Below are 24471 nucleotides of genomic sequence, written 5' to 3'. Positions count from 1 at the left end.
GCTGTGGAAACTATGATACAAACTTGAAAAATTCTATAATCTCACTATCAAGAGAAACATACCAAGCCGGGTGCGGTGGCACACACCTTTAATCCCAACACTTGGGAGGCAGAGACAAGTGGATTTATGTGACTTTGAGATCAGTCTAGTCTACAAAGTGATTCCAGGACAGCAAATGCGACACAGAGAAACCCTGTCTAGAAAAACCAAAGAGAGAAAGAGAGGAAGAGAGAGACTGATGGTATCTCTCTCTCTCTCTCTCTCTCTCTCTCTGTGTGTGTGTGTGTGTGTGTGTGTGTGTGTGTGTGTAATTCTGGTGTACACTTGCTGTGGCTCACATGTAAAAGTCTGAACCTTCAAGAGATGAATATCTTATCTCACAATAGAACAATACAATCTGGGGATTGAGCTCAGGTCATCAGGCCTGAGTCACATGCACTTCTATTTGCTAAGTCTTCTCCCAGACCAACTACTATCTTTTCTTTTTTTTTAATTGAAAAAAGTTTGAAGAAGATATATCAGAAGATAGCTCGGCGTGGTAGTGTACTCCTTTGATACCAGCACTCAGGGAGGCAGAGGCAGGCAGTTGCTGTGAGTTTGAAGCCAGCCTGGTCTACAAACTGAGTCCAAGACAGCCAAAGCTGCACAGAGAAACACCCCCCCCCCAAAAAAAATCAGAAGATGGAACTATCTCCTATACTATTGGTTTGGTAGGATTAACATAGTAAAATATATAAAAGTATATAGTGTGCACTATAAAAGGACCAGAAAAGCGAAGTTGCCAGTCTCCCTTTGGACTGTATTTATAATTTCAATATTTGTTTTAATACTGTAAGAGCCTCAATCCAGACTTATTCATTTTTAAAGCTCAAACTTAACAGAATTAAAGTTGAAAATCTTAATATTTTTGTTTTGTTTTTGGTTTTTGGTTTTTTAAGCCAGAGTTTCTCTGCATAGTTCTTTGCATCCCTGAGTCCTGGGATTACAAGTGTCCACCACCACACCTGGCTAAAGATCAAATTCTTTAATGTTCTCAGAACTATGACTATAGTCATTCTACATTCAGTTTTAATTCATTTATAGTGAATGATAAGCTCTATTTAGCCTCCTGTATGTGTCTTCAATGTTAAGGATAAAGCTAGTAGATAAAAACAAAGTTTGTTTAAACTCATATATACTTAATAAAACATGGTGCTTAAATTCTTCAGAGATCTGTTCAATATAGCATTTAAAATATTTAATGGGAAAACTTTCTGTGATACATAGATAGATATGCTTCCTCCTAGAAGTAACCCTAAGGTTTCCAAGTAAGACCAGTGGGGCACAGACCTGGATTGTTGTAACACTGGGCAAAATGCCCTATGATTCACCCATCTCTAGGACCCTGCCCACACTGTGAACAAGCAGGGACACTAAAGACATGATTGCCGCACTTTGCCTAGACACAGTAGGCCAATTCCCCAAGTTCCTCCACCACAGGAAAATCATCAAGACCAAGGGACCGCAGGGTAGCTATCTAGGTAGTAGGTAAGCCTCTGTCATTTTAATTCATAAATAGGCCATTTGGATTATACTTCCTGCTATAATTTATTTTTCTCAGATCTCTGATGGCATAGACAGCTAGGCTTACTGTAAGGTTGGCAGCAGCAGGCAACCAGCTCCTTCGCCAAGGCTGCAGCCCCCTTATCAGTTCATTTTATAGGTAAAAATCAGGGTTTGCTTTTTCCAGGGTTACTAGGTCTCCTGAGAAAGAGCGGTTTGCCTTGCTAACAGGCTTCATGTTGACTGATGAACAGGTTTGAATTGTAACTTTTTACAAAATTACATTGAAATGACTGCTCTCGATAATCAAGCACTTGTGTCTCATAGTAAATAATTGTATAAAAAAGATTTTAAGTTTATATAAATTCTGGAGGTCTAAAAAAGTGGGTTATTTTTGTTTTTGTTTTTGTTTTCGAGACAGGGTCTCTCTGTGTAGCCTTGGCTGTCCTAGACTCGCTTTGTAGACTAGGTTGGCCTCAAACTCACAGACATCTACATACCTCTGCCTCCTGAGTGCTAAGAACGTATTTTAAGATGAGCTGGAGATGGTGGTGCATACCTTTAACCCCAGCACTCGGGAGGCAGAGGCAAGTGGGTCAATGTGAGTTTGAGGACAGCCTGGTCTACAAAGTGAGTCTAGAACAGCCAAGTCTAACACAGAGGGACCCTGTCTCGGGGGGGTGGAGAAAGAAAAAAAAGAAAAGAAAGTGTTTTAAGGTATGTAAAGGTGTGAAGGTCTGAAGATATAAAGTGTTAAGTAATTTCTGAGAGCCTAAGAAAGTGTCTTGTAAATGGAAGTGGAAAAGGTATAAGAAAGTGATTAAGATAATAAAATATGTTTCAGTTTTCTTTCTCCCTCTATGCAATTATACTAATATTTCAAGAGTTCAAAGTTCTAACGTTGATCAATGGAGTGCTGATAAGCTGGTAAAGGATTGACTACTGTTATCAGTCCCAAGCTTGAGATTTCAAGTTTCCTTTGGTTGTCTTGTAAGTATATGTCATTCAGTGTCATGCGGGTTACCTGGGTTTCATGTCCCGCTGGCTGGTCCAGGTGCTGCTTGCTTTCAGATGAGAATGAACCTCAAAATCAAAGGGCCCATTTCTGTCTCAGGGCAGCTTAGACCACTCAGGGAGAGGCCCATGTGTTAGGCCTGGGTGTGGAAAGAGCTTTTCCACTGAGTGTTACAGTTAGTTAGCTGTTTGTTTTGTTTGTTTCTTGTTTTTTTTAAAAAGATTTATTTATTTTTATTACATAGTGTTCTGACTCCTTGTACACCTGCAGGACAGAAGAGGGCATCAGATCACATTATAGATGGTTGTGAGGCACTATGTGGTAGTTGGGAATTGAACTCAGGACCTTTGGAAGAGCAGGTGGCGTTCCTAACCTCTGAGCCATCTCTCCAGGCCCCCAGTTAGCTAGCTCTTTTAGGATGAGATTGCTAGTATCAGACAACAGTGAAGACTCAGGAGCTCCACAAGCCTGTGATGATATTAAAAGTGTTATAACTCCATATTTAAACTGGTATACTAACTGGAAGGTAGGTTCAGTAAGACACAGGCTGGCAGGCCTAAAGACAAGTCAGGTAAGATACAGGACCTCGGGTGCTTCACCAGTGGTTAGTTTCCAGGTATTGTCAGTGATGGAGTGGGCTTTAGTGGCTGCTAAAGTAGCTCTGCAATTGCTGCCTGTCCATAGGTAGTCAATCCCTAGGCATCTAGCAGCAATTCTCTTGAGAAAAGGGGAGACCCTACTTTCCCAGAATAAATGAAATCTCAGATGGTCATGGTAGAGGAATAGAGTGAGCATGGTCAGTGGGGAGGATTTGTGGGTGAATATGTATGATTTGTATGTATGTATGATTTGCTGGGGCTAGAGGTGCTAGGATACTTCCTTTACATGCAGTGGTAGAGTACTTTGTTTACATGCAATAGAGTGGGGTCCTATCACAAGAAGAAGAACAGAGTAATTAATTATCCTATGGGTTAGAGAAGAACTTCCTGGTATGATTAACCATCATTTGCTGAAGGCTAGAATCTTTTTAGCATAGGGTAGGGGATTTCCAGGAATCCCCAGGTGCTTGCCGAACAGGTTCTATCAGGAAAGTGTTGGGCCTATAATCTTCCCTGAGGGCTATGTGATGCTCCTTAGGGTTTCTAGGGTTTAAGTAAAAAGGAGACCTGGCCTAGAAAGGGAGTGCTGTCACTGTATACCAAGCTCAGAGGCTATCCAAAAGTGCCAGACTTTGATCTCTCCAGAAGAGTCCTGCAAATATAAAGTTTATTCTTTATTTTTATTTTTTGTTTTTTTGAGATAGGGTTTCTTGGCTGTCCTGGACTCACATTATAGACCAGGCTGGCCTTGAACTCACAGCGATCCATCTGCCTCTGCTTCGCAAGTGTTGGGATTAAAGGTGTGTGCCACCATGCCTGGCCTGCAAATATAGACGTAATGATGCTTCTCAGTGGGTTAAAATCATCTCTGTCAATCACCTCTGGATAGAGAAAAGAAGGTTCATGCTTTTTAACCCAATGGCTTTTACTACAACTTGAAGGAGTGAGTCTACTCCAGCTTGTTAGCTACTTTTCTTCAATGTAGATTTCAGAACAGTTTACAAACAGTGGTAATGATAATATATCTCAGACTTTTAATCTCTTTTTATTTAAAAATTATTTTATATTACTATATAATATATTATAAAATATATTTGTTATTTTAAAAATTCATCTAAGCTTCATGGAATTGAGGAAGTCATAAGACTTGAACTGACCTCTCACATGTCAAGTGTTCTCCAGATAAGAACAGCCTAAGTTTCCCCACCTACTTATTCCTGAGGGTGTGATTTCTCTTTCTCTTCTGGTCTTGGGACTCCTTTCCTTCCCCAACTAGCAAGACTATGAGCCTGAACATTCCACATGTAAGATACTCTTTTATGTTCCTAAAATTTACTTCTGTCCCTAGTCTATATCTATCTTAGCAAATTTCTACTTGGCTGACAGACACAATCCAGGAGTGAGCTGCAGACTGCGAACTGCTCCAAATGGCTATGAGCCCTGGACTCACTGAAAGCTGATGTGCAATAGTCCAGCCGACCAGATTTCTCCTTGTCTCTTCAGCTGGGTCAAATAACCAGGTATTTCTGATGAATGCCTCATTGGCTGAATCTCCTACTTTGGCCTTTGATTAGCATTTCAGTCTTCCTAGACCCTTACAAGGATGTCCTAATTTCATAAGGAAGTAGTTACAGAAGAGAGCACAATGCCTCTTATCTTCTGGAAAAGGCTGGAATGTTAAGTCAGAAGAATACTCCCTGGTTTAGGGGACAAAATGGCAACCTATAGAGCCTATTGGCATAGAAGGAAAAGTACCTATTAAAGCCAAATAGACCCAGATCTATCAACAGGTAGATTTATTAGTCAAAGTAAATCTACAATATGAGAGGACACAACTTGCTCAATATAGTTTCTTGTATGGCTTTAAGAGAAAATAGTTGTGTCTATACAGAGTCATTGGAAATCATTAGAGATAATTTGGCTGTACTCATAAAACACTGCAGAAAAAAGGGGGACTGGAGATAAAATAAATGACTAGTTCCATTCTCATAGGAACTCTGATATCAGCCATCACAGGGCTTTTGGCCCTTCTGTTTCTGCCAATTATTATTGGCCTTTTCATCATTAATGCCTTAACTAGGTACATTAATCACAACTTTGGTGCCATTTACCTGATGGTTATTAGATCCCAATATAAACAGGTACCAACCACAGAGTCAGGGATTTGATTCAGGATATAACTCAAGCAGAGAATGTGAAGGGAATGTGAGTAAGTTTAAACTATTGTACTTAAGAGATCTATAGCGGGGCATGGTGGTGGACACCTTTGATCACAGTTCTTGAGAGGCAGAGATAGGCAGATTGCTGTGAGTTCAAGGCCATCCTGGTCTACAAAATGAGTACAGGATAGCCAAGGCTAAGACAGAGAGACCCTGTCTCGAAAAACAAAACAACCAACCAACCAACCAACCAACCAACCAAACAAACAAACAAACAAAAAGAGATTTATGAAGCCAGGCAATGGTGGAGCACACATTTAATCTCAGCACTCGGGAGGCAGAGGAAGATGGATCTCTGGGAGTTCGAGGCCAGCCTGGTCTACAAAGTGAGGGCTATTACAACACACACACACACACACACACACACACAGAGAGAGAGAGAGAGAGAGAGAGAGAGAGAGAGAGAGAGAGAGAGAGAAGGAGGAGGAGAGAGGAGAGAGAGAAGAGAGAGAGAGAGAGAGAGAGAGAGAGAGAGAGAGAGAGAGAGAGAAAATGTTTTTTCAAGACAGGGTTTCTCTGTTTAACAGCCCTGGCTGATCATGAACTCACAAAGATCCACTTGCCTCTGCCTCCCAAATGCTGCAATTAAAGGGTTGAACCACTATGCCTGGCAGAGACTGGGGGTGGGGGTTGGGGAAGGGAGAAGGAGAAAAGATTTATAAAATACAAATGTCTTGAATATGTAAGCCCCACTTGTCCAAGGACAGATAACTTCCTGGAATGCTAGGGGTTGTTTATTTATGATATTAAGCCATTTGTTTTCAATTCTGTAAACAAGATTCATTGCACCAACTTCACAGAGTATACTTGATCATATGTAGGCAGGACATACATCAGGATGCATGCAGGCCCCTGGTTGAATGAAGGTGAACCGTAGGTAGCCGTATGGGTTTTGCCTTTATAAGCACCATAATAATGTAATTTGTGGCCATTCTTTGGTAATCCCAGGTATGTATTTGGCCAGTGTCCAATGTCCTGGCAAATATTTAATAAAACTTGCTTCAGATTTGGCTCAAAGTTTCTGATAGTGGTCTTATTTTTGCCTGGTGGAATTAACACAAAGAAAAGTCACAAGAAACACATACAGACTTAGAGATACATACATTCTCAGACTCAGAAATCCCCCAAAACTACAAAATGGGAAAATATAACATAGCAGCAAACAAACAAGCAAACAAAACCCAAACCTGTAAAAAAAAAGAAAAAAAAAAAAAAAAAAAAAAAAAAAAAAAAAAAAAGCCCAGACATAACATTATGAAATGAAAAACTTCTGAAAATAACATTTTCATTTTGCTAGTTGTTAAAGTTATTTTTATAAAACTGTGTTCATTTATCAGCTTATCCCTTAGCCAGGCTATCACCCAAATATTTGCAACTGTATTGTTTTATTTTATCAAGCTTCACACACAAGAACTGAGCAGTTATTAATCTATTCTTAACCCTCTAAGCTATTTGGTTTCCTCTCAGCATACATCCCAGAGATGCTTGCACTTTGCAGCATTCCTTGCTGAGCTCTCCTGGTTTTTCCTGGACATCTCCCATGGTTGAATCCCCTACTTCCTCTTCTAATTCCTTCTCTCCTGGCTGGCAGGAAGTCCAGCCCTATTCTCTCCTTGCTCAGTGATTGGCTGTAAGCTGCTTTATTGGAATATCAGGGAACAATTGGGGAGTAGTGTTTACACAACATTGAGACAGGAGATTCTCAGAACAAGGATTGCAGCCAGACATGGAGGGTACAGAAATCAGCATTTGAATTACCCAATAAACTTACGCTGGGAACTCACCTAGTAGGCTAGGCTGACTGGTGAGGAAACTTCAAAGATCAACATGTCTCCACCTCCCCAGCACTGGGATTTAAAGCTCAAGCTACCAAGCCTTTTTCTTTTCTTTAAAAAAAATTATTTATTTATTTATTTATTTATTATGGATACAGTGCTCTTCCTGCATGTACACCTGCAGGTCAGAAGAGGGCATCAAATCACACTATAGATGGCTGTGAGGCACCATGTGGTTTCTGAGAATTGAGCACAGGACCCCTGGAAGAGCAGTCAAGGCTCTTAACCTCTTTCTAGTCCCTCTTTTATTTATTTATTATTTATTTATTTTTTCAAGACAGGGTTTCTCTGTGTAGCCTTGGCTGTTCTGGACTCATTTTGTAGACCAGGCTAGCATTGAATTTACAGAGATCTGCCTGCCTCTGCCTCCCAGGTGCTGGGATTAAAGACTTACACCATCACCACCTGGCTGAGAGAGATGTGGTTTTTGCCAGCAGGAGTTAGTAGAATTCTGAAAACTCTGGAAGAGTATACGTACCAGAGGCAGAAGGATGCTTCAAGAGCACTTGGATAGAGCTTTAGAGAGACAGACAGAGGAGGAAGAAGGCTACTTGTTCATCCTGCTACATTTGACATTTGCTGTTGCTGAACTGCTATATATCCTGACAACACAGATTCTATTTTCCCAAAGACCCAATGACTCTAACCAGCCCCAAAGCAAAACAAACAAACAAACAAACAAACAAACAAAAAACTATGATGTTTTCCTTTGTACAGCCAGAGGTAACAAGTAGGCAGGAAACCCAAAACTACATACTCCTGATCTCATGCAGGCCACTGAAGGCAGTGCAGCTTTGGATCTGGCCAGAGATAAACCTCTCATTTTATTCTCAAAAGTTTAATGTCAGAAAATAACCACTGGTGTTTATGGTCTTTTGCCCTCAGGGACAGTAGAGGATTAACTTCTCAAGGATTTATTGTGCATCCAGGTAGTATAGATGGGGATTCCAAGGAACAAAAATTAAAATCATGGTATATGTAAAAATAAGGAGATGGAAATTAATGCAGGAAATAGAATTATTCACCTTTTACTGTTTCCTTACTATAAGGGCAAAGCACATTTTAGTAGAAAGAACAGGGACATTTGGGAATACTGGAAAACATGTGTTCTGCCAAACAGTGGCTAACAATCAGAGACCCAAATTAATATTATAAATGAATGGTGATGAAATAGAAGGTTTTGTTAATATAGGAGCTGATGTTAGTATCTTTTCCTAAAAATCTTGGAATCCAGAATGGGCACCTCAGAAAGTTTATACACTGTTAATACAAATTAGAAAATTATCTCAAATAAAACAATGTGTATGATGGATTAAGTGTGTGGGACCAGAAGGCAAGCAGGGAAGATATGATTGTATGTGGCTGACATACCCATAAGTTTATGGAGAAGGGAGATTTTTACAACAATGGGGTACTCAGGTTGATATTCCTGCAATCACAGAGAGAGATAAAAATGAAATCAGGGGTGAAATGGTAGATGCTTCTGAGGAAGGTATTAATATGAGTAATCAAAACCAATCACAAGCTGTGACCATTGTCCAAACACAGGAAATAACAGTAACTGGATTTCCAAATTTATAAGAGGGGCCTCTGCTGAGATACTAATAGCTTTACCCTTAAAACAGGTATTGAATAGACCTGTGTGGCAAGAGCAGTGGCCCCTATCAAAGGAACAATTGCAGGCACTTGAACAACTGGTACAAGAGCAGCTGGAGGCTCACCATATAGGAGTCTACCATCCCATGGAATATCCTTGTGTTTGTTGTAAAAAAAGAAATCAGGAAAATGGAGGGTGGTAATTGATTTAACAACAGTGAATAGAGTAATTCAACCAGCGGGCCCTTTATAGCCTGGAATTCCTTTACCTTCTTTGTTACCTAGGTCATGGCCTACAATAGTAATTGACTTAAATGGTTGTTTTTTCACAATATTCTTGCATGATTTGCTTTCTTAATACCTACTCTGAACAATAGTGGTCAAATGAAGAGATACCATTGGAAGGTACTTCCACAAGAAATGTTGAATGATCCAACTTTATGTCAATATTTTTTTAGAAAACTGTTAGAAATAATTCACAGTCAATTTCTTCAATCTATCATTTATCATTACCTGGATGGTATTTTGTTGGCTGATTCTGACAAAGATACTTCAGAGAAAATGTATAAGGGAACCACAAAAAACTCTGCCAGGCTGGTGATTACAGATTGGTCCAGGAAAAAAAAAAAAAAAAAAATACTAAGAAGAGATTCAATTACTTATGTGGCTTATAAAATCAGTCAACAAAAAATTCCACTACAGGTACAAATCCATAGAGAAAAGTTGCAAACTCTTAATGGTTTGCCAAAATTAATGGGAGATATTAACTGGCTGAGGCCTACAATTGGATTAAGTACTTATGAGTTAAGTAATTTGTTTCAAACATTAGAATGAGATTCAGATTTAAACAGCTGAAGCAGGGCTGGAGAGATGGCTCAGCCGTTAAAGGCTAGGCTCACAAGCATAAATAAACAGCTGAAGCAAAAAAGAGATAACTCCTGTAGAACAAAGACTGCAAGATGCATATGTGCACCGATTGATCCTAAACCTGATTGTATTTTGGTTATTTTGCTTCAAGTCATTTTCCTACTGAGCTCACTATGCAAAGGGAAGACAGTATTATGGGTCTTCTTAGCACATTAACAAAGTAAAAAATTGAAGATATACATTAAAAAGGTTTCTGAATTAACTATAAAAGGTAGAACAAGACTGTATCAATTGTTAGGAACAGACCCGGCTGAAATTGTAGTGCCTTTTACTAATGCTGAGATTAAGTCATTGTGGGTAATCAATGAAGTTTGGTAAAGAGCTTATAGAAGCTACTTGGGAAAAATTAATAACAAATACCCAAAAAGCAAACATATGCAGTTTATAAAAGAACTGGTTGGATTTTTCCATACCTTGTGTAGGGAACACCAATTTCTTTCTTTCTTTCTTTCTTTCTTTCTTTCTTTCTTTCTTTCTTTCTTTCTTTCTTCTTCCAAGACAGTATTTCTCTGTGTAGTTTTGGCTGTCCTGGACTCACTTTGTAGACCAGGCTGGCCTCGAACTCACTGAGATCTGCCTGCCTCTGCCTCCCAAGTGCTGGGATTAAACGTGTGTGCCACCACCACCTGGCTAAGGGAACACCAATTTCTGAGGCACCTACTTTCTTTACTGATGTAAACAAGTTGAGAATGGCAGATTATAAGTAGACAAAATAAGCAAGGTGATCCAAAGCCCATATACCTCAGTACAAAGATCAGAATTGTATGCACTCCTTATAGTATTATTAGACTTTCCTGAGTCTCTTAATTATAATCATTGACTCTTAATATGCAGAATGAGTTGCTTTGCATATAGAAATTGCTTAATTTGTACCTGAAAACTCAGAATTAACTTTGTTATTTATGTAATTGCAACAGGTCATGGGAAGCAGAAACTATCCAGTATACAATACTCATATTAGATCTCATATAGGTTTTCCAGGTCCATTGGCACAAGGAAATGAGGAAATTGACCAAACACTAATAGAAAACATGTTAAAAGCCTCAAAAATTCGTGAAAAATACTGTATCAAGAGGAAAGGTTTAAGACTGGTCATGGTGGCACATGCCTTTAATCACAACACTCAGGAGGCGGAAGTAGGTGAGAGAAAAGGTTTTAACAAAAAAATTCTCTATCACTTGGCAACAAGCCAAAGAAATTTTTAAAAAGAATGTCCTACATGTTCTTAGTATAACCAAACTATTAACTGCTGGTTGTAATTGTAGAGGCTTCAGCCTCTTTATTTAACCAATCAGGGATAGCTGGGAAATATTCCCTATCATCATATGGTTACAGGAAATAGTTCAACATTCATAACAATGCCCATGGCAAGGTGATAACCAGATCTCAAGGCACTGAAATCAGCATTTGAAGACACAGTTGGGACGCAGGCAGATTGCTGAGTTCCAGGCCAGCCTGCTCTACAGTGTGAGTCTAGGACAGTCAAGGCTACACAGAGAAACCCTGTCTCAAAAAAAACAAAAGAAAAAAAAAAAAAAAAAAGAAAGAAAGAAAACATAGTTGGAGACTAGAGAGATGGCTTGGCTTAAAGGTTAAGAGCACTCACTGTTCTTCTAAAGGTTCTGAGTTCAATTCCCAGCAACAACATGGTGTCCTTTTCTGGTGTGCAGATACATGGGGGCAAAATACTGTATAAGTAATAAATAAAAATATCTTATAAAAAGAAAAGAAAAGAAAACACAGTTGGGCATTCCTTCAATATCACTTCCTTCCTATCTAATTAAAAAGACCATTTTAATGGCACAGGCCTTTAATCTCAGCTCTTGGGAGGCATAGGCAGGAGGAGCACTGTGAGTTCGAGGCCAGCCTGGTCTACTAAGCCAGTCTAGGAAAGCCAAGGATACACAGAGAAACCCTGTCTTGAAAAAAACCAAAACCAAACCAAACAAAAGACCATTTTATTTTTTTTTTTTATTTTTTATTTTTTTTATTTTTTTAAGATTTATTTATTATTATGTATACAGTGCTCTGCCTGCATGTACACCTGCAGGCCAGAAGAGGGCATCAGATCACATTATAGATGGTTGTGAGCCACCATGTGATTGCTGGGAATTGAACTCATGACCTCTAGAAGAGCAGTCAGTGCTCTTAACCTCTGAGCCATCTCTCCAGCCCCAAAAGACCATTTTAAAACTGAAGAGAGTAAGAATAATTTTGAAACAATTATAAAAACCAATAGGTAAGACTTACATTCATAATGTTCAGTGAAAATGTACTTGGCCACATTATTTACCCTAACTTGGTGAGTCTAAAGATCTGCACCTAAATTCTTCTCTATCATATCTAGTGCCTATCATTCTAAAAACGTCTTTCTAGGCCTTAAAAAACCGTTTTAACTTGTAAGAAACTGAGCTTAATTGTAAAATTATAACTATCTGGGTTTTAACCCCCTCAGAGACTTGAGAAGAAATAAAATTAATGAACTGAGTAAACAGGAAGTACAGGCTAGTAGCTTCCAAAAATGAAAATTTTTAGAGACAATTCACTGCTAGGATAGCCACCCAAAAGTCTATAATATTGGAGGATCATCTTCAGCCTTCTAGCTCAGTGTAACTAACAGACATATTTGTGAAGCAGAAACTATTAAAGACTTGCTTACCTTGTCTTGGCAGTCAACTCAGCCTGCATCCAAGCTTGCCCATTGTAGGCTGAATTCTGTCTGTGGTAAAATGAGAGCATTTCTTTGTCCAGATGGCTTACTTGCCATATTTGAAGACATCTCCATACGGAGGTTCATCCATGCTTTTTGAGATAGGCTGGAGATGCTGCCAGGAGATGACATGTCTCATTGCTGAAGAGTCCTTAAATTAATAAAAACATCTTTAAATGACATTCTCTGTAGGTACCCAAGGTTTTTGGAGATGACCTATTTATTCAGTTTTCCATAATTTATCTATCTATATAATCATATCTATTTGTTAAACCTAGGATGTATATTCCAGTGCTAAATTTGACTAGTATCAACTAACAATTAAGCCGGCTGTGCTGTGGTGGCAAGCACCTTTAATCCTAGAACTCGGGAGGCAGAGGCAGGCAGATCTCTGTGAGGTCAGCCTGGTCTACAAAGTACGTCTAGGACAGCCAAGGCTGTTACACAGAGAAACCCTGAATGGAAAAACAAAAACCAAACAAATAAAAAGCAACTAACAATTAACTTGCATTATTTAATTATCATAAACAGTTTGTAATAGCAGCTTTAAATAAATATACTGGAAGTAAACCTTGTACTATATATGAGTTGTATAGGCACAATATCCCATACCAGAGTAGAAGTGTGTGTGTGTGTGTGTGTGTGTGTGTGTGTGTGTGTGTGTGTGTGTGAATGTAACAAGTCACCTTGAATTTGTATCAATATATCAAAGTTTATACCAATGTACTAAAATAATGTAATTTAAATATAAGAAACTGGGCATGGTGGTGCACACCTTTAATCCCAGCACTTGGGAGGCAGAGTCATATGGATCCCTGTGAGTTTAAGGCCAGTCTGGTATATAAAATGAATCCAGGACATCCAGGGTGATGTAGAGAAAGCCTGTCTCAAAAACAAAACAAAACAAAACAAAACAAAGTAAAAACAAAAACAAATGTCAACAAAACAAAAAAACAATCCCCAAACCAAAACCAAACCAAACCAAAACTCTGCATAAAACCATTAGTAACTTGTAACTGCTGAGCATGGTGACACATGGCATCCAACACTTAGGGAGCCAGAGGCACACAGATCTCTGTAAATTTGAGGCCAGCTCTGGTCTACAAAGCAAGGCCAAGAAAGCCAAAGCTACACAGAGAAATCCTGTCTCAGAAACACACACACAAAAAAAAACACCCTTGTAACCAACCCCTTAAAAACAATGAGTATCTATTACCTAAGAAAACAACCAATGTCAAGCCATCTTAATGGAAGTGGGACATCATTCTCTTAAGGTTTCTTTCTGCTGATTTGGAGGCATAGGATACCTTTTTGGGTGCTCAAATAAAATTGGAAAAAATGACTAAGTGAATCAGTCTCCAAATGTTGAGCAATTCCAAGCTTATTAGAAGTCCCATTTGGAGCAGTCTGGACTAATTGTGATCTTCAAAGTTGTCCTGGAAGCAGGTTTTAAAGAAACAGCAACTGAAACAGTAGTGGCTGGAAAATGCAGGATGCTGGAAGCAATGTTTCAGCATCTCAGCATCCTGGAGGATGAATGCTGTCAGGTCTGATCAAGCATCATTGATGTCCAGTTCTTTTATTCTAGAAACATAATTTCTTACAAGCATTATGCAGTCCTAAAATTATAAATATATGAAATGTGTAGGATGCACAGATCAAATAAGCCTGGTTCTCTGTTCTTTGTATGAATAGAAGAAAGACATCTGTAAATCTTCACTCATGTCATATGAAGAATGGCATGTAATAATAATTCATGGTTAGTCTATAGCCAATAAGAATTGTTGCCTAAGCTGGGTGTGGTGGCGCGCGCCTTTAATCCCAGCACTTGGGAGGCAGAGGCAGGTGGATCGCCGTGTGTTCGAGGCCAGCCTGGTCTAGAAAGTGAGTCCAGGACAACCAGGACTACACAGAGAAACCCTGTCTTGAAAAACTGGAAAAAAAATTGCTGCTTATGCATAGACATTTATGTCTCAGCCAGTCTCAGATCTATTTCCATATAGCAGGTTCAACAATTCTTATCATCACATGGTTATAGAAGACAGTTCAACATTCATAACAATGCCCACGGTAAGGGGGTAACAAGATCTCAAGGCACTAAAATCAGCCTTTGAAAACACAGTTGGGGGCTGGAGAGATGCCTCATATCTAAAAGGATAACCCAATTGCTCAGAGCAATAGGAAAGGCATTGCCTTTTAAGATCAACTTTAAATTCCTTTAAGCATATCCTAGGCATCTTGTACCTGGGTTTTTATATTTGTTGTGGCTATTTTTTATGCTGATCTTTTCTCCACACGGAATGGGCAGTTCTTCCTTTGTAGCCTTTATGTATTGGGAACTAACTTAGGCTGGTGTGTACTTTGTTACTTGTATAGTTTCCTGTGTCTCGTTGCCCCAGGCATTGCTCCCACCTGTCCCTTGTGATAGTGCCTCACATTTAAAGGGATAAGCTGGCTGCTCAGAGCATCATCCTTATATTGATGAACAAAATATTCCCTTTAGGCCAAAATGTCTACTGACCCCAGTTTTACCACAGAAGCCCCACTTTCTAAAGAGTCTGGATGGCCTTTAATAGCAATATAACATCATCTTCTCCTTACATAAACCTAAGACTGATATGTATCTATCCTCAGGATCAGTAAGGATATTATTATCCAATATTAAGAGAAAACTTACATAGTAACTTTAAGGTAAATTTTCTGATTTGAATGCTAGACAGTCTTTTTAAGTAGTTTATCTTATCAGCAGGGGGTCCTGCCCTGACTTATTGGTAGACCAGGATGGTATAGAATTTATGGAGATCTGCCTATCTCTGCCTCCTTTGTGTTGAGAGTAAAGGTGTGTGTCACCTGCTGCCCTCCTTATATATTTCATTGCAATTCTAAATCCTTGTTACTGAAAAGTTTCAAACAAAAGTCGAGCAAAGAAGCAAGAAAATTCTAAGTTTGGGGCCAATTGTGTCATCTCATACTGTAACATGGAAGCCTTGGAATTTAGTTGTTGCTAAATTGTATGGGCGGACCCTTTCAGAAATAGCTTACAAACATTATGCAGCTAGAAAGCCCTGAACTTCACCTGCTCTCAACTTTACTTTCTATCAGGAAGTGTTGTTTTTCCTCCTCCATTTTCCTTGTTTGTAACTTACCATCACATCTTTCATTTCCCTCCCTACTTAAATTAATTTCATTTTGAACTTTTGTAGAGAAGGCACTGAAAAACATGATCAACACTGAACACATTGCAATCAGGTCCATGACAACAGCGAAAATGAAGCCAGAAAATATTCAAGTGCTCTCTGCAATGACTCTTTTCATTTTAGCTGTAGTTCTAGGCTTAGATCTTTCTAGCATGCTATGAACCCTGTAGCTGTACCTTTAGGCTTTGGTTCAAGAGAGACCATAGCACCCTCCATTCACTTTCCTCTGTTGGCTTTGTTGGAAGGTAGCAGCTTCTCTTAAGAGATCTGAGCCTTTAAAATGCATTTCAGATTTTGTTCTCTGTTCTTTGGCTAAGAAGTCATCTTTTCCCCAGGACTTCTCAGGCTGTAAACTTAGATCCATGCTCCACATTAGTTCTCCATTATGTTGTAGAAAGACAAATTATTCTTTCTATATTAATCAATACAGTGAATTATTAAGGAAGTGGTTTTCTTTAACCAGCTAGTCCCATAATGACTGACATAGAGAATCTATGATTTATTATTAAGCTGTAAGCACTATGCTTGGCAGATTCTGAGCTACTATAATCCTTGTACCTTTAAAACCCACATAAAAGCCAATCATTTGCCTATCTGATGATTCCTGGGGCAGTTTCTGCTCCATCAGTCTGTTCCTACAGCCATATGCTCATCTTGCCTTCTGGTGACTCCTTTCTCTTTCACTTCCTTCCCTCCTGCTGCTTTGCTGTTCTGTTACCCCTACCCCCACCTCTCTTTCTCTTCTCTTCTCTGGAACTTAAGCCCTTGAACCTAAATCTCAGCCTACCTCTCTTTAACCCAGTCATAGGCTTCAGCATCTTTATTTAACTGATCTGGCATAATTGGGGGAGATTCCTTATCATCACATGGTTACAGAAGATAGTTCAACATTCATAACAATGCCATGGCAAGGCAGTAACCAGATCTCGTGGCACTGAAATTAGCATTTGAAACACAGTGTGACCTTCCTTCAACAAATACTAGTTTAGTTAATTACAGAAATAAGCTTAATTTAGTCTCTTCTATATGTTTTCAAGTTAAGCATATTGTACATTGCTAAAAACAAGTAATGTTTGTTTGTTTAGATATTCTGAGATAGATAGGTGGTCTTCAAACACTTTAGAGATCTACAGAAGATGATATTTAAAGAGGTTTTAATAATACAAGGCTTTTCTGACCGAGAGACACATCTGTTCCTGGCAGTACCCTTAATCTATGTCAAAGAAGATGATGGGCTTTAAGAAACAAATGTGGCAAGATAGCCACTGGACAGAAACTGTCCTTCAGCTACTGACAACAGACTGTTCCAAGTTTTGACAAGCAGGACACTGGGAATTTGACTGTCTAATACTGTAGAGATGAGGTAGGCAGTCCTTCAAAGTTCCTGCCTCACAGAAATATCTTTCAGATCTTCTTGGCCAGTAGACTGAAGATTGGATGCCTCAATGACATAGAGAAAACTCTGGTGACAGTGCAGGCAGTCAGCTGTCTCTGTCACTTCTATAGTTCTGGAAGCTGCTTGTTTTATGCTTCTTACATACTTAAGTAATATTATTTCCTTCTTGAGTCTCTGATGGGGTTAAAGAAGAGATAGTCATAGTCTTACTATAATTAAGCTTAGTTGTTCAGGAACTAAGAAAATGTTTTAGGTTTAAAAAGATGTTTCTAGTGTGGTAAATGTAAGTTACAAAAAAATGATTTAGGTATATGACTTTGGATTCACCAGGATAAGATAGATAGTGGAATACGTTTTCCAAGGGTATCTAATACATTGTCAATGTTACTGGTCTTTTGGTTTCTCGAGATAGGGTTTCTCTGTGTTATCTTGGCTGTCCTAGACTTGCTTTGTAGACTAGGCTGGCCTTGGACTCACAGTGATCCACCTGCCTCTGTCTCCTGAGTGCTGGGATTAAAGGCATGCACCACCACGCCCAGCGCTTGTCAATGTAATTGTTACCTGATAATTATCATAATTATTCTTATTATATAAAATTTATTCATGTTAGAGAAAGAGCCTTTTTTAACCAAAAGGGGACATGCAGTGGAAGTTTTGGTTTATTTAAAAACTCAGTTATGTTTTATAAACTGGTTTTTGTTTTAATCCCAAGTGTGGGATATAGGACTGCCTTACTTTGTCCACAGCTGATAATTGCCTAGAGTAGCTCAACAAAGGGTGTGGTCTATGCTAGCTGGAGTTAGTGGAATTCTGACGACTCTGTGAGAGTATAAATACCAGAAGCAGAAGGATGTTTCAAGAGCATTTTAGCAGGGTTTTGAGGAGATGGACAGAGGAGGAAGAAGTCTTCTTCTTCTTCTTCTTCTTCTTCTTCTTCTTCTTCTTCTTCTTCTTCTTCTTCTGGTTTTTCAAGACAGGGTTTCTGTGTTTAGCCTTGGCTGTCCTGGCCTCCCTTTGTAGAACAGGCTGGCCTTGAACTCAAAGTGATGCACCTGCCTCTGTTTCCCAAGTGCTGGGATTAAAGGCGGGTGGCACCACCACCCAGCCGAAGGCTGCTTCTTTGTCCTGCTGTGTTTGCCATTTGCTGTTGCTGAACTGCTAGAGATCATGATGGCTGGAATTGGTATTTTCTCAAAGAACCAGATAACCTTATCCATTTGGAACTAAGTCTAACGAGGTCTACTTCTCCTGTCCCTTCTAACCTCCTTTCTCCGCTATCTAGGGTCAGGAGGTTGAAAGGGAGGTAGGGGCATTAAGAAACCCCAATAAAATAGAATAATTAGTAGCCCTTATACACATGCACATATAAAGGAGCCATGGGAGTGGGAGCAGCATAGAAGGGTAAAAGATATGGGGGACTACATTCCATGTACAAAATATAGATGTAAAAATTTCAAAAATTCCTCCTTCTAGAGGTGTTGCAGGTGTGTGGCTTCTATGTCATATATGTGTCAGTAGGAGGTAGAGAAGAGAGAGGCTGTGTTTAAGCTCAGTGTTCTGACTTGTGAACATCTGAATGATTAGTAACCTAACACTCTGAAAAAAAAAATGAGCCTGAGACAAGCACCAACTCAGTGCCAAACCAGCCCAGGCAGGCTCCCAGGGTAGGAACAAGCACAAGATGAACCGCGCCTGGGGCTGTGTCACCCAAAGAAGGCAACCCAGAGACTAGAAGAACCCCACCTGGGATTGGGACTGGGCAGGATTGAGCTGGAGATGGATGACAGGTCTGGATTAAGCTCCAAACTACCCCCAGTCCAGCACCATGATGGCTGGGACCATGAGCCAGCCTGAGATGACGACCAGTCCGGTATAGTGAAAACCATGCCCGTGACAACCCCTGTCCTGTTCCATACTGCACGAGTGTAGCATAGCACTCCTGAAACAACCCCAGACACTCAGAGACTATGGGTACAACTACAAGGAACAAGTAAGTGGTGGAAAAATGAAAAAGAAAGAAACTGAAGGACGTAGGCACAATGAACAGAGACAGAAGTGGAGACTCCAGGATAGTAAGGGCCAGCCCAATGTGAGTAGCCAGTAATGGGGATCCATGGTGGCTCTGAAACAGTAGAGGTATGTTACCACCAAAGGCCAGGCAGACATCTTGGTTTGGGCTGCTGCCCAGGGACACATTGATGTCTAAGGGCCATACAGAATGGGCCCTACCTCTCACCTGGGATTCCTGGGAGTTTGTCCTGGAGATATGAAAGACAGAGCTGACCCTGCCCTTAGTGAACTGCCCCTCTCAGGAGAGTGTTCTCCACACATTACCCAGGAAGCAGAGTAGAGCTGGCCCTTGTTGCAAGTGAGTTGTCCCCAAGGGTATGAGTATTAGAGAGCTGGCTCTGCCACTTGTCTCCCACACAGTGGCATGGGTGAGGGAGAGATACCCTCTTTCTCCCTCTCCCCTTGCCACTTGTGGCATGTGGGAGACCTGGTTCTGGGGTCATGATAGGATGACAGCAGTCCCTGCCCCTCACCACCTATATCACTTGGGAGATCAGGCCTGGTACCTCACCTGGGCCGCACAGTAAAGCTGGCCCTGGATGTGGGGGTTTCAGGTAAGCCTGCCCCAAGGACATGAGTGTGGGAGAGTCAACCTTACCTCTTTCCTGCAGGAGGACGGAAAGATGGCTTTCTCTCCTCCCTTGTCCTTCACCACCTACAGCAGGCAGGTGAGCTGGCCTTGGGTCATGAGAGTGGGAGAACTGGCCTAGTCCCTTACCTGCTGAAGCACTCAGAAAAGCAGGCTCTGAACCTCGCCCAGGCAACACAGTAGAGCTGGCTCTGATGACATAGGCGTGGATGAGCCAACCCCAAGGGCATGAGAGTGGGAGAGCTGGCTCTGCCCCTTGCTGGTGGCATTGGATAGGCCAGCTGGGGCAGGGCAGGAGAACTCTACCCGGTGGTATGGGTGTGGGAGAGCTGGCCAGCTAACTTGCTCAGATACAATACCTCTCAAGCCAAGATCCAGAGCTTTGAATGGGCCTACCCAAATATCTACCCCATTGATGAAGTGCTGGAGTGAGTGAAAGAACTCGTCTTACAGATCCAAAAGCATCAGATCTCCATGATACAGGGCAACAACAATATATTTGAGAGTCCCAGTGAGGGTTTAGTATCAATAGTGCAGCAGAGACCTTGTACCAGACCAATAAGTCATTGCAATGAACATTTGCAAGCAAAAAACTGTGGACAAAAGCGTATACTGTGGGACACACTGTGACCCACTACTGCTTCCACAATGAGATTTTTTTTCCCTTCTGTTCGACAGAGGTTGCAAGGGTGGAATGGATATGAGGGAAAGGGGAGATCAGTGGGATTGTGGTGCATGATGTAAAATTCACAAAGAACCAATAAAAAGTTAAAGAAAAAGTTCAAAAATTTAGAAATATTGTGTTTTGGTTATTTTTTAAATTAAATTGCTTATTGCTTAATTTATTAAAATGTTGATTTGATTTTCTCTTAGTGTTTTGATTTTAAGAGAGGGTCACATTGTGTAATGCTAGCTGGACTGGAACTCATTCCATGTCCTGGAGAGCCTTACGCCTCAATTCCCAAATGCAGTCCTGCACCACCATGCCCAGAAAATGCTTTGGGTCTTTTAAAATTACATTTTACTCTTTCTCAAGCTTTGTTGGGATTTTTACTGGTGTTCAAGCAAGTACCATGTGAGGAATGGCAAGCAGGTAGTCCAGATTATAATCAGCATCCAGTCTTTGCAGCTTATGAAGTCTGTGACTGTTTATCAGATATTCTCCTAGGTGCTAGAAAAACACACACACACAGCTGACAGGCCCAACTCTCTATCTCTACAGGAAACATGATAATATAAAAGATTTATGAAAATGATGCTCTTCCTGAGAGAATGAAACAGAAGAGGCTGATTCATACAAGCAGCCAAAGAAATAATTTAGCACACAGGGGCTAGTGCACACCTTCTGCTTTCAGCTGTTTATTAATATCTGATCAATGGGACTATGAGAGGAGGTTCAGGAAGCAGATGTGTTTTCATTATTTCAAAAAGGGAAGAGCCAAGCATAGTGACATATGCCTGTAATCCCAGCACTCACAGGGGCAGAGGCAGAGGCAGAGGCAGAGGCAGAGGCAGAGGCAGAGGCAGAGGCAGAGGCAGAGGCAGAGGCAGAGGCAGAGGCAGAGGCAGAGGCAGCTAGATTTCTGTGCATTCGAGGCCAGCCTGGTATACAAAGCGAGTCCAGGACAGCCAAGGCTACACAGAGAAACCTTGTCTTGAAAAACAAACAAACAAACAAACAAAGAAATAAAATGAGAAGGGAAAATATTTCTAACTCACTTCAATTCTCAATATTTACATCTTCTTTATCTTGAAATGCACAGCGATTCAGATACTAGATTTAAAATCTTTTTATTTCAAAAGTAAATAGTTATAGACATTTGATACATGGATGCTTAAAGAACAACAGAAAACACAAAACATTGATACCTAAAACCATTATATTAAGTCAGTGGCTCTCAACTTGCCTAATTTTGAGACTCTTTAATGCAGTTCCCCATGCTATGTTGCCTCCCAAGTATAAAATTATTTTTGTTGCTACTTCATAACTGTAACTTTGCAACTGTTATGAACCATAATGTTCATTTCTATATTTTCCAATGGTCTCAGGTGACCCTTGTGAAAGGCTGGCTCAATCTCCAATGGGGTTGCAACCCACAGATTGAGAATGGCGGACGTATGCAGAAGGATGCTCTGCTTATCAATCTATCAAGACATTTCAGAGTCAGTCAGAGCATCCTTCTGCCTAAGTGTCTTTCTCAGATGCGTACTCAGTCTAAGCCTCTTCGAGGCAGCTTGACTGATTTCTGCTTCTTCCAGGTAGCTGGTCTAGTCTCAAGTCTTTTTTGAAGCTCAGATTTCTGATTCTTCTTGGCCCCTCAGCTCTTTTGAGAGTCTTCTTCACAGCTTACCTCTGTTTCCTTTGGCAGAGAGGGGCCTAATGAATCTGGTTGGTTACATGGACTTCCTGAAGCTATTTTGAGTTGTTTACCTTCCTGTTTAAAGAGCTTCCCTGACATTGTGCCACCCAGTCTTCCCACCTCAACCCAATCTAGAAATGTTCTCAGAGGCACACCAGAAGTGATTCTAGATCAGGTCGTGCTGATAACCAATAGCAACTATCACATCTAGATCTGGAGAATGGGGGGGGGGTGGGGGGGGGGAATCTGAAGATTCAGACATCGTGTTCTCATAGAAATCTGGTATTCCAGGAGGCATTAAGCATACTGACAGAGGCATGGAGAGCAAAGATGACACCAAGAAAGGAAAACAATCTTTGTAGTGCCTTTCCATGAGTAAGCCACGGCACTTTGGAAGGAGATGAATCAAGACAGATGGAGCTGGTGGGCAGATAGCCAGGGAGAGGGATGTGTGAACAGGGCAGGGGAGCAGGGAGAGGCTCCCCAAAGGGCTCACAAGCCACAGAGTGAGTTTTCGTATTTATCACAAGAGCAATAGAATCTAGTAAGGATTCAAAGCGGAGCATCAGATGTAGCCAAAATTTCATTTTAGGCAGACTAGTTCATGGGCTATATAGTGGAAACAGACAGACAAGGGACTAATGCAAAGGATTCTATGTTCATTTATTTGCTTAAAAAGTTAATTAATTAATTTATTTAGTGTGACAGGGTCGCTTGTAGTGCATATTGGTCTTTCTTGAACTATGTAGCCAAGGATGACCTTGAACTCCTGATCTTCTGCTTCTGCCTCCTGAGTGTGTATCTGGAGGGATTACAGTGAGCATCATCACACATGGCCATTTACAGAACAAGCTGCATAATCTGTGAGACGTTCTTTTCACTGAGCTCCCTGGAACTCACAATGTAATTTGACCTTTCCATACTGACTTGGATTTTGCCATTTCAGCATGGCTACCCCATCTCTCCTAGAAGCAGGAACATGTTTAGATTCCAAATATAACCCTTAAGAAACATTTACACTTAAATTTCCTTTGCCCATTATAATGTAAGATGGAAGGCATGAGGGAGTAGGTTTCAGGGAGGGCACCAGATAACTAGATAATAAAAAATTGAAAGGATATATAAAAAGATCATTGACTATAATAAATATTTATGGGACCCATGAGAGAAAAGGAAAGACTATGAGGAACCATAAGTGAAAACAGAGACTGCTCTGAAATACTTCCTGTCAGGGAGGCAAAGCAGTTTTCCGGAAGGAGTCTGGACTCTAGCAATCAAATCTCTCCTTTTTTTGTTTTGTTTTGTTTTTCTGTTTTCCCCTGGTTGTCCTAGAACTCTGTAGACCAGGCTAATTCTGCCTGTTTGTATCTCCCAAGTGATGAGATTAAAGGTGTGCGTCACTGCCTGGCAAGAATCTCTAACCTGTCTCTTCATCTGTCTGATGTTCATGCATATTTCAAGAATTGGAAATGTAGCTCAATGGTAGAGCACGTGACTAGCATATGCAAGACCAGCGTTCAAATCCCAGTGCCACAAAATGAATAGGCAGCCCAAGAAAACCGCTGTAGGACAGGTGTGGAGTTACCCTTAGGGTCAGAGGTATTTGCCTCTGCCATGTTGCTGTTTATATCTGAGGTGCTGTCTTTAGTCAGCATATTGTCTGGTTTTGTGTGTCAACTCGGCACAAGCTAGAGTCATAAGACAGGAAGGAGCCTCAGTTGAGAAAATGCCTCGGTGAGATCCAGCTGTAAGGCACTTTCTCAATTAGTGGTCAATGAATGGGTGATGGCCCAGCCTATTGTGGGTGGTGCCATTCTGGGCTGGCGCTCCTGAATACTGTAAAAAGGTAGGATGAGCAAGCCAGGGGAAGCAAGCCCTCCTTGACCTCTACATCAGCTCCTGCCTCCAGGTTTCTGCCCTGCATAAGTTCCTGTCTTGGGTTCCTTTGGTGATGAACAGCAATGTGGAAGTGTGAGCCAAACAAGCCCTTTCTCCCCAACTTGCTTTTTGGTCATGTATTTTCAGTGCAGCGATAGAAAGCCTGACTAAGACAGTCAGATTTATGAAGGTGGTTGCCATCCAGTAGAAGGGGCAGCATTGAAGAGGAGACCAATGTGCGCTCTCTCTCTGTCTGTCTCTCTGTGTCTGTGTCTGTCTGTGTCTGTCTGTCTCTGTCTCTCCCTGTCTCTCTCTCCCTCTCTCTTGAGAGAGGGTCTCTCTATGTAGCCTTGACTGTCTTGGACTCGCTTTGCAGACCAGGATGGCTTCGGAAACACACAGAAGTCTGCCTGTTTGCTTTAAGAGCACAGCAAAGTTCAACAAGATTAACATTCTTAGTTGCGATGTGGTGCAATAACTACAAGAATCTGTAAGCTCGGTTGCCAGAGGCAACCAGAGACAGCAGACGGCATCTTCA

General features: G+C 40.8%; 1 non-coding gene across 1 annotated transcript; it reads left to right on the top strand.

Moving 5' to 3' along the window:
* Positions 1-18498: 18498 nt before the first annotated feature.
* Positions 18499-18632, top strand: LOC127199683 (small nucleolar RNA SNORA17). Its single transcript, XR_007831960.1, has one exon. It is a non-coding gene; the product is annotated as a small nucleolar RNA SNORA17 (small nucleolar RNA).
* Positions 18633-24471: the final 5839 nt, after the last annotated feature.

This window comes from Acomys russatus, chromosome 15 (genome assembly GCF_903995435.1).
Source record: "Acomys russatus chromosome 15, mAcoRus1.1, whole genome shotgun sequence".
In the NCBI taxonomy this organism is placed as follows: Eukaryota; Metazoa; Chordata; class Mammalia; order Rodentia; family Muridae; genus Acomys; species Acomys russatus.
Note: the sequence above shows the minus strand (reverse complement) of the source record. Positions and strands in the feature narration are given on the sequence as shown.